The sequence below is a fragment of the Mustela nivalis genome (genome assembly GCF_964662115.1).
Source record: "Mustela nivalis genome assembly, chromosome: 3".
NCBI lineage: Eukaryota > Metazoa > Chordata > Mammalia > Carnivora > Mustelidae > Mustela > Mustela nivalis.
The window spans coordinates 66,738,788-66,750,495 of NC_139022.1; the positions used below are offsets into that span (position 1 = coordinate 66,738,788).

The following is an 11,708-nucleotide window of genomic DNA, read 5'->3' on the forward strand; positions in this document are numbered from 1 at the left end:
GGTGAACCATGAGAGACTATGGACTCTGAAAAACCACCTGAGGGTCTTGAAGGGGTGGGGGGTGGAAGGTTGGGGGAACAAGGTGGTGGGTATTAGGGAGGGCATGTATTGCATGGAGCACTGGGTGTGGTGCAAAAACAATGAATACTGTTATGCTAAAAAGAAATAAAAATTTTTTTTAAAAAGACAACATAAATAAGACCAAAAAAATTTAAAAAAAAGATGATAGCAAGTTAAGTCTGAACACATTTTTAAAACTCTGTATTTTTACTGCCCCACTCCCAATTTTATGTTTAATGTCACATTTTACATCTTGTTATTTTGTATGTCCCTTAACCAATTATTGTAGTTATTTTTACTATTTTCTTTTAAACTTCATACTAGCGTTATAAATTATTAACCCACTATCTTTTCTATAGATTGACATTTACCACTGAGTTTTTTACTTCTGTATGTTTTCTTGTTGCAAGTTAGTGCTCTTTTCTTTCAGCTTAAACAATTCCCTTTAGTATTTCTTGGATAAGGCTGGTTAAGTAGTGCCAAACTCCTTTTGCTTTTGCTTGTCTGGGAAACTCTCTCTCTCCCCTTCAGTTCTGAATGATAACCTTCCTGGGTAAAGTATTCTTGGTTGGAATTCTTTCCTTTCAGCACCTGAAAGTATCATGCTGTTCCCTTTGGGGCCTTAAAAAGTTTCTGCTGAGAAATTTGTTGGCAGCCTTGTGGAGGGAGGAAGTTCCCTTGTATATAACAAGTTGTTTTTCTTTTGCTGCTTTTAATCACTCATCATGTTTTAATTTCATAGTTTTGATTTAATCTTTTCTAAATACAGCACTGGATTAATACAGAATAAGAGAACAAGAGTCCCCAGCAAAGGAGCCAGATTGGTATTAGCACCACCCCCCTTTCACCACCTCCCCAGCCCTTTGAGTTTTATTTTTTAGGGATGATGGCATCTCTAAGACACCACTTTATGTTCATGAAGGCCAGAGCTTTTGAAGTAGCTCATAAGCCCAACAGAAATCACAGAGTTTTTATTTCATGGTGACTTCTTAACCTTTCTTACCCTGCTAATGAGGGTGCTTTTACCAGACATTCTGAGCTGTAACACATAGTGGAGTTAGGTCTACAGAAAAATGTCAGATTTTTCAATGGTGTGCCCTAAGATTTCACCCTTCTCTAAGATTTTTACTTTAAAAAACTATCTTCAGCCATGGGTTACATTCTTTTACTTACGAAGCCATCTTTTAAAAAAATAAACCCTAGGCGTGCCTGGATGGCTGAGTCGGTTAAGTGTCCTACTCTTGGTTGCAGCTCAGGTCATGATCTCAGGGTCATGGGATCAAACCCCTCGTCAGGCTCAGCACAGAGTCTGCTTGATATTCTTACCCTCTCCCTCTGTCCCTTCCTCCACTCATGCTCTCTAAAATAAATAAAATCTTTGAAAACCCCTATATTGAATTATAGCTTTGCATATAATAAAATGTACCCATTCTAAGTGTACAGTTTTAACAAATGTATATACTTAGTGAATATTCCAACACCCTCCCCACAACCAAAAACCCCCTAATGCCCATTATAGTCAGTTCTCTCTCTACACTCAGCCTTAGCCAACTGCTCTGCTTTCTATCATGATAAATTAGTTTTACTTTTTCAAGAATATTCTGTGAACAGTATGTATTCTTTTGGGGTCTGGATTTTTTACTTAGTATAAACCTTTTGAGGTTCATCAATGTTGTTGTATGCATGTATAACCAGTTCTTTAGTTCCTGAGTAGTATCCCGTTTTATGGATAGAACAGCATTTGTCGATCCTTTCGCCTGCTAATTGGATGATGTCCCTATAGGGGCTGTTATGAGTAAAGCTGCCATAGATATTTGTGAATAAGTTTCTGTGCAGTATTAATTTCTCCTAAAAAATATCTAAAAGCAAATGCCTGTGTTATATAATTAAGTATGTGTTTAGCTTTTAAGAAACTACAAGCTACTTTCCAGAATGGTTGTATCATTTTGAACTGCCACTAGTAATAGAGCTGACCCTGGAACAATGTGGTTGTTAAAAGCCCAAACCCCAAATGCCCAGTTGAAAATCTGAGTATAACTTTTATCCCCCCAAAACTCACTTCTAATAACCTATGGTTAACCAGAATCCTTACCAATAAGATAAACAGTCAACCAATACATATGTTTATATGGATTATATACTGTATTCTTATAATAAACTAAAGATTAAGAAAATATATTTATAGTACTATATTACACTTACTGAAAAAAATCCACATATTAGTGGACTAGCATAGTTCAAACCCATGTTGTTCAAGGGTCAACTGTATAATACATTCACAGAGCGTTAAGTGCTACAGAGAAAAGTAAAAATATATATATATATGTATATACATATATGTATATACATATATATATATATGGCAAGTAGGTGTTATGTTGCTATTTATAGAAGATGGTAAGAAAAGGTTTCCTAGTAAAGAAGACATCTGAGCCAAAGCCTGAAGGAAGTAAAGGAGAATGCCATGAAAACATCTGGAGAAACAACATTCCGAAGGCAAAAAGAACAGCACAGGCAAAAAGGTATTCCTTGCTGTGTTTAAGGAATATCAAAGAGGCCAAGGGATCTGCAACAGAGTGAGAGAGAAGGAAAATAGGAAAAGAGGTCAGAAAGGTAGGGAGCTCAGCTCACATAGTGCCTTACAGGCCAATGAACTGTGGAATGAATGAAATGGGAAGTCACTAGATGATTTTGAGCATTAAAGGGACACAATTTATCTTATATTTTAGAAGGATCACTTTGATGTGGGAAACAGACTACAGCAAGCAAGCATGAAAGTAGATAGACCAGCAAGAATGTTACTATAATTGCCCAGACAGAAGACTAGACTATCAGATAGTGAACCTGGAGAAAAGTGGTGGAATTCTGGGCATGTTCTAAAGATAGAGCTGGCAATATTACCAATGAATGGAAAGAGTCCTGGTGAAAGGAGTCAAACCGAATCAGGTCAATCCAATTCCAACTCCATACTTCCTTTAAGAACAGGAAAAAGAAAAAGGGAGGTAAAAAATACAGTCTGTGCTGTTAACAGCTAGCAACTAAGTTGAAACTCATGGTCATTGGCAAAGCCAAACTGTTTAAATCACCCAAAATATCCTCAATCTAAATAGCTCAATGTGTCTGCCTGAAGTAAGTTTAATGTTATGAAAAAAAACGTAATACACCAATTATAATACCAATTTATGAACACTGCAGAATTTGGGGCATATAAAAATACTTCTCTCGGGCGCCTGGGTGGCTCAGTGGGTTAAGCCGCTGCCTTCGGCTCAGGTCATGATCTCAGGGTCTTGGGATCGAGTCCCGCATCAGGCTCTCTGCTCAGCGGGGAGCCTGCTTCCTCTTCTCTCTCTGCCTTCCTCTCTGCCTACTTGTGATCTCTCTCTGTCGAATAAATAAATAAAATATTTAAAAAAATACTTCTCTCAAGGTTTGGAAATAATAAAGTAAAACAAGAATCACAGAAATCCTATGAAATATGAGATGAACAACTATTAATCCTCCTATTCCATAGGTTACAAATTTTAAGTCCAGATAAATATATGGGCCCTTTGGGCCAAATTCTAATGCACTGAGAAGTAGGATCAGTCTGCTGACTCTAAGTCTGGCCCAGATGCACTCCTTGATCAATTTCTGATGCCTACTTAAGACTGCCAATCTTTTCTGCCTGTTTTAAAGACATCAAATACCAATACCTTTAATACCCAAGATATACATCCTGAAACACAAGTAGACGACTGTAAGATATTCTACAAGGCATTAGCAGATTTAAGAGAGCCCACCAAATGATAGCTCAACAAATCATAAAGAACTTAGAACCTGATGATCTTTATCAGCCACCCTAAGTATTCTGAAACATCTCATGCACTTTAGCTGTATGGATTTCCTTTTTGTATATTTTTCAATAGCAGAATCTGTCCAAATACATGTGTGTATTGCAGGTGGTGGGTTGAAAGGGATGGTTTCCAAATTCACAAAGAAAGAATATCTGTAAACACATTTAAACAAATCATGTTTGGGAACTGTACTTTTTACTTCTCTGATGGTGACCATATGATAATTACATTCCCCCTAAAATAAAAAATAAAAACAAAAAAGAGAGGGCTATAGAATTAAATCTACCAAACATTTGGGTTGTGTGGATTCTTTTATTACACTGTAAATATTTTGCATATGTCTGGAGCAAGCACCAGTAATTAGGCCATAATGGCAACTTGTCACTCTTAAACACAACAGCTGTGTGTATTTGGAAAGATTAAGAACTAGATTGTTCAGTAATTCTGGGAGCCTTGTTTACCAAGCTAAGACGGCTAGCAAGAGTCTTACTGTTTACTTGGTATGATTTACTTGTTATTTTATTAAATATTTAAGACTGCATGGTTTAAAATTTTATACAGAAAGCTTTTTACCTAATTTGGAAGAGAATTAAAGGAGAACTATAAAGCTATAATTTAATTTAATTCTTTACAGTGACCCCAAAACATGCCACATACAATTTGATATGTGATCATTTCTTCTTGTAATCAATTATGACCCATTACATCTACACACACACATATTTTAGTATTAAAATTTATTTTCTTGGTTATTCCTTATAATTGTTCAGGAGGTAGTATTTCTGTTTTATACACAAAGGTATAAATATTCAAGTACACTGCACAAGCTAAAAATCACATGAGAGTAGAATGAGTAGCAGAACATGATTAATTTTGTATTTACAGATCAGTGAGCCCCAAACATCTTTGTTTCTAGGTTGTTTTTCTGGTGAGCTGTTTGCTGTGTTTCCTGATGGAGACACTCCAAATGCACATTTTATACAAATATAAGTTCAGAGCGGAATAAATTGTTAGTGAGAATGAGCACCCCTTCCAAATAAAATCCAGGATTCAAAAACAAACATAACTGAGATTCACTGAAGATTTTGGAACATCAGGATAGACAGAGTAAACTGATAAAATAATAAAGTTTGTTAGTGACTTTTCTGATTTCTGTGGTTCCAGTGTACATCATGTTCATTTTGCTAAAAAAAAAAGAAAAAAAAAAAACCTCTGGAATACTTACTAACCAGCAGAAATGTAAATTAAAGATCTTAGTAATTGAAGTAACATAACTTAACATTACCTAAGTAGTAAATTTTTTAAAAACCCATTTTAAATTGGAACAGATACGCCCATTTGGAAACTGCTGTCAGTTATTCAACTAGCAAAGGCACTGAACATCTATTCTATGTCCATCAGTGGCCTAGGCTGATGAAGAGATATGAAAGAGTACATAAAACGTTCTCTGCTTTCAAACGATTTATAATCTAGTTCTTAGTGACAATTCTGTTTCACAATGGTAGATAAAAGCTTTAGATGTTCCTTGATATTCTTAAGAGAACCAAATCTGTCAGAATCACATGACTTTTCTGTGAAATACCATGTACATACTGAAAACATCTGTTGTAAATACAGTTTTTAAAGCTTGTTCCTTATTATATTGTATGCAGTGAGTAAAGATTCCATATACCTGTTCAAAACACCTCACTGTGGAAGAAGCCTTGACCAACTAGGTGAGAACTACTCCACCCTCAGAAAAGAAAAATAATATTGGTTCTGCCTCCTGGTGCTGGCAAGGAACACATGAGATAATGAATATGCAAGTGCACACTGAAGATTTCCAGTCTATTTCTAAACAGACTGCTAAAGCATCAAAGAGCCAAGCATATAATTGAAGCAATTAAGCTTTAGGAAAACAACTTAAAAATAAAATTTGACTAAAAAAATTAAATTTGAGTAATTATTCAACCTTGTTGGACACTCTGCCCAATCATCTCTCCTATTTTCTACCCAGTATAACTGCTTTCTCTTTATCTTTTTCTTTTATTAAGATTTTATTTTGGGGGCACCTGGTGGCTCAGTGGGTTAAGCCTCTGCCTTCAGTCCTGGTCATGATCTCAGGGTCCTGCGATGCAGCCCGGCATCAGGCTCTCTGCTCAGCAGGGAACCTGCTTCTCTCTCTCTCTCTGCCAGCCTACTTGCAATTTCTCTCTCAAATAGATAAATAAAATCTTTAAAAAAAAATTTATTTTTAAGTAATCTACACCCAATGAGCCGAAGGCAGACACTTAACTAAGCTTCTAACTAACCAAGTGTCTAACTAATTAAGTGTCTAACTGACTAAGCCACCCCAGGCATCTCTTAGCAGAGACAATTTCATAAAGTCTATAAAGTTGAATTTATATTATTGTGATGTACTTGAAAGTTGCCCGTTGAACAAGTAACTGTCAAGGTAAATGAACTAATATTTTTATCATCAAAAACAGAATGTGATCTATAAGAAAAATACAGTTTTTAAAGCTTGTTCATTGTTTATATGCCATGAAAAAGCAATTTGTGAAACACAGAGAAAAACATTTTAGTCAAAATAGATGTAAAAATAAAGTAGCCTACATTAGTGAAACAATCTTGAATTCAAAACTATGAATTCAATCTACTGAACTCAAAAACTATGTGCAAAATAATAGGAGCTTTCTAGGGAGGAGAGCTTTTCCTCAGTCGGTTTAAAAATCGCATAAACTTCTATAAAAGTTAGTAACAGCTGAGTAAAATTATGAGAGCCAAACAGGAGTTACTGTGGTTTGCCTAAATCTGCTCTATCTTAACCATTTTAAAAGATACTTATCTTCAGATATTTCATATAAACCCAATACCTATAGCTTTAGAGTACTTGCTGTAATAGCTAAAATAATGACAAAGATTAGACTTCTAAATAAAACAAAGGTCAAGGGATGCCTGGGTGGCTCAGTCGATTAAGCATCTTCCTTCAGCTCAGTTCATGAGCCCAGATTCCTGGGATCAAGTACTGCATCTAGCTCCCTGCTCATTGGGGAGTCAGCCGCGCCCTCTGCCCCTCCCCCATCTTGTGATACTATGTGCGCGCGCACGCGTGTGCGATCTCAAAAGTTCAAAATACGGTACTCATGTTTGCTTGCATTCTATAATCTCATCAAAATGAGCGAAAAGTGATTTAAAAAGAATTCATAATAACAAAGAGGGTATTAGAGAAGTCAATACAAGAAAATTTTAAGAAAGTGAAAAGCAGACACGGGAGCATGAACTACCTATTAATACTTTTTGAAAGCAACCGTTGGAAAGGTCAAGAAACTAAGTTACATTTCACATTTCCTAAAGCCTCTAAATTGTTGGCAATGGGTACTTTTGAACTGTGAGGCTACCAGCAGGAGAATGAGAAGAAAGTGTTTATAGGAAGCAATTTGACATCTCCCCACCCCAGAGCTCTTCCCCCTACTCTGTATGATGGATCTACTGTGCAAGTGGATATATAATGGCAGGTTTATTCTAGAGGGGATCTGTGAAACCAAGGATACTAGACAAAATCAAAGCTAGATGTACCATGCTAAAGACAGTGGAATTCAGTGAACTTTAATATATGGAATCCTAAGTGCAGCTATCTTGTCTTCCTGTACTTGGTTCCTGTAATGCCTGCTTCCAGCCTCTATCTCCTAGGCCTAGGAATGTGAAGTCATGTCTGGGGAGTCTGATCCAAGAAAATCTAGAAATCCTGACAATCAGGGTTCTGTCAGTGAAGAAAACCACCCAAATCAACAACCAAGGACCAAACCCCCATCACCATACTACACCTATGCCTAGAGGTACCCAGAGCTTCCCAGAGCCATCTAATCCCCCCAGTCTTAGAAAACCAAAAGTCATTGGGTATCTGAGGACAGCCTCTGTGTGAAAGACAAAGATGGAAATAAGCAGAGAGAGGCAACCCTGAAGAGATGCACATAGGAGAGGGGAAAAAATGGAAACACTATCTTCCATACCCCAGAGACCAGAGAGTGTGGTATCCGCAGCATTAGAATAGCATGATTATCTACCACCTATCTAAAGAGAACAAAAAAGAGATCCTAAAAATTCAAAATATGAGTAGAAATTTTTTGAAAAAAACAAAAAACAATAAAAGGGCTCTAAGATAAATAGTTAAGTTGAGGGGTGCCCAGGTAGCTCAGTCGGTTAAGCTCTCGACTCTTGGTTTTGGCTGGGGCAGTGTCAGGCTCCATGTTCAGCATGGAGTCTGCTCAAGATTCTGTTTCCCACTCCCTCTGCCTCTGTCCCACCCTCCTTTTTGTGCATGCATGCTCTCTCTCTAAAATAAATAAACACATCTTTTAAAAAAATAGTTAAGCTGAGGAAATCTCTCTGAAAGTAGAGCAAAAAGATAATGAGAGGATAACAATACAGAAAAGATTCAGAAATCAATGGACTAAGAGGATCAGTCCAAGAGGCCTCAAATCTGAGTAATTGTAGAAAGGGAGATAAGCAGAAATGGAAAGAAGAAAATAATCAAATAAGTAAATCAAGAACATTTGCCATTAAAAGATAAGAGTTTCTACATTAAAAGGGACTGCACCAAGTGCCCAGAGCAAAGATTTCTAAATATTTCAGTGCTTTTGGGAGGGCAGGAAGGAAGGGCAATTTTGGACCATATTTCTGGATAATACATTTATATTGCTGCTTCTTGATTTTGCAGAATTAGGCATTACGTACCGACTTCCAAACATGGTAGATGTAGATTTAGTATTGCTTTGCCATTACCCCTCCATATGTCTCTCTCTTATTATCCTCACACATCCACCTCATATAGTTATACCACAATTTTGGTTAAATCAATTTTCAATATTTACATTGTTATGACAATGTACAACTATTCACAGTGGAGCCATGTAATATTTAATGACGTTTTTCCCCTTCCTGCACGATCTTTTGTTTCCTTAATCTTTGTTTCTTTGCTTGCAAAACTGCAAAGTTCACTCTGACCCATTTCAGATAGAGAGATTCAAACAGTCATGAAGAAACAGTCCTGAACAGTCAGGCCTGAACTCACAACCCTGAGATCAAAACCTGGGGTGAGATCAAGAGTTGGATGCTCAACCTACTGAGCCACCCAGGTGCCCCACAAACATGTTTTTACTCAGTTCAGCTGATTTTTTAAATGTTATTTAATATTATTTAGTATTTAGTATTATTTATGATAATATTATATATTATATTAATATAAATATTAATTACTTAATATTATTTTTATGAGTATTGTGAACCTACTCAACCTATTAAGTGAGGCAACCAGTGACTATATGAATTAGTGTTTAGGTTATTCTATCACTATGTGAGACTTTATCCAAACAATTTTGGTCTCTCTCTCTTTTTTTTCCCTTTTGGGGCAGAGGGAGATGAAGAGGAAGAATCTTAAGCAGGCTCCAGCCCCAGTGCAGGGCCTGACCTGGGCTTACTCTAATGACCCCGAGAGCATGACCTGAGCTGAAATCAAGAGTCAACACTTGGGGCGCCCGGGTGACTCAGTTGGTTAAGAGGCTGCCTTCGGCTCGGGTCATGATTCTGGGGTCCTGGGATCGAGCCCCGCGTCAGGCTCTCAGCAGAGAGACTGCTTCTCTCTCTGCCCCTCTCCCTGCCACTCTGCTTACTTGTGCTCTCTCTCTAGCTGTCAAGTAAACAAATAAAATATTAAAAAAAAAAAAAAAAGAGTCAACACTTAACCGACTGAGCTATCCAGGTGCCCCACAAACAATTTTGGTTTCTAAGGAGGCAAGGCATCTTCATTTTCCCTTCTTTTTTGGTAACATACATCTTTTAGCAAATTAAAAGTTCTTAACTGTACATCAAATTTTTTGCACTATAATAGGATCAAGAGTGTTAACTGAAGAAAAAAAAAAGTACCAGCAGAATTTCAAAAGTAATGAACAGGTGTTTGCTTCAGCACCACAGATACTAAAATTGGAACAATACAGAGAAGATTAGCATGGCCCCTGCACAAGGATGACACACAAATTCATGAAATGTTCTCTGTAAAAATAAAAATATATATAAATAAAATGAACAGCTCCACAGTTCAGATACCCTCTTAGTAGTGTTTTCCACCAATCCTTAGTGTTGCCATATTTATATTTGTTTTATGATTCTTTTACTGGTCTCTCTGCAGTGTGGCTATATTTATCTAAGCTTACAACTAAAAATGTTCATGATGCATTTATTTATCAGTCTTCTGAGGACTATGATGACCACTTTTAGTTTATAAAAGTACAACCTTGCCATTTGCAAATGATGATGATGACAATAGTTAAAAGTAAGTCTCAAAAAGCTTTACGAGTTAGACACTATGATTATTACCAGTATACTGATGAGGACACTGAAAAAGATTTAGAAACTTACTTAAGGCAATACTATTAGGTAAGAAGCCAGCTGGTCTGAACCCAAAGTCTACACAAGGTAATAAACTGTAAGACAGCATCGGTAGGGCTGTGACAGCCTGTCTACTTCTAATAATACCTGAAAAATAAGGACACCAAGATGCACTTGGTACAGCATATAGAACAAGCCAAGAGGTCTATAATTTGACAGAAAAGGTCATGTTGTGGTGATCTGTCAGTGAAAGAGGCAGCTTGAGTCCACCTGCTTAGTACTGTAAGTATAATAAACTATAAGTAAGTTGGTAGGGATCGGAGCCCCCCCACCCCACGGAGAACACGTCTTACAAATCTGGAGGAAGAGACTGTTCTATTAGTGTGCTGTCACTCATTCTCTTCTGCCCTACCACCTGCCCTCCCTACTATTACTGTTTAAATAAAGTTTTCTTAAAATATTTTATCACAATATGCATGAAGTATGCAAAAGATACAGAGAATAACAAAACATGCATGTACCCATTGTTCAATCCTAAGTTCTAACATTTTGCCTTATTGGCTACTTTTTGGGGTCATTTAAATTCTGTGACAGGTTGGTGTTTAAAGAGTATATAGAACATAACTGTATGGCTTAAAGAATAATAACATGCATATTTAGATACCGTCCAACAAACCTGAAAAATAAAGCATTACTCCTACCTTAACAGCCCCTTTGTTTGCCTCTCAAATGCTGACAGTTTGAACAAATATAATTCCAAGTTGAAATAACTTTACCACAGAATTTTGAAGGCACTATTCCATTCCTGTTTGGTGTTCAAGGTTGCTGTTCAGACATCTTTTGCCATTCTGCTTCTCTGGCCTTTGTGTCTTAACCTGCTTTTCACCCTCTATAGAAGCTCTTCACCCTTGGTGTTTTGAAATTTTACAATGATGTATCTTGTTGTGAGTTTATTTTTATGTGTGTGTTGAGCATGCTATGAGGTTTTCAATCTGGAAATTCCTGAACTTCTGCTCTATGAAATACTATTTTATTACCTTTTTGCTGTTTGTCTACATTCCCTACTCTTACTTAAATTTTGGATATGGTGGGCTGGTGTCTTAAGTTCCCTTTATTTTCTCTTATTTTTTCATCTCTTTGCCTTTTTGCTCTACTTTCTAGAATTAAGATTTTCTTAATTCTACCTTTAAGTCTTTCTAATTTGTTATGTTTATAATTTTCAGTGGCTTCTGTGAGATAATATATTGTCTCTGTCCCTGGTTCCTGGCACAGAACTGCTTAGGAAACTGGTAAGGGCACCAGGAGCATCTTTTGTTCTAATGAGGTGACTCTAGGGGGGGCTGCTGGATGCCAAGCCAAGATCAGAAGTTTGAAACTTTCAGTCCTACCCCCACGTTCCAAGAGACGGGAGGAAAGCTGGAAATGGAGTTAATAACTGATCATGTCTAC

At 36.9% G+C, this 11,708-nt stretch overlaps 1 protein-coding gene across 1 annotated transcript in view; it reads left to right on the top strand.

Moving 5' to 3' along the window:
- The window catches only part of LOC309861740 (uncharacterized protein), a 43,572-nt gene extending 37,746 nt beyond the window's left edge, over positions 1-5,826 (top strand). Inside the window, exon 8 of the mRNA XM_082724932.1 lies at positions 5,546-5,826. The gene's annotated coding sequence lies outside the window, so the exon portion shown is untranslated. The remainder of the gene's footprint in view (positions 1-5,545) is intronic.
- The last annotated feature ends 5,882 nt before the right edge of the window (positions 5,827-11,708 follow it).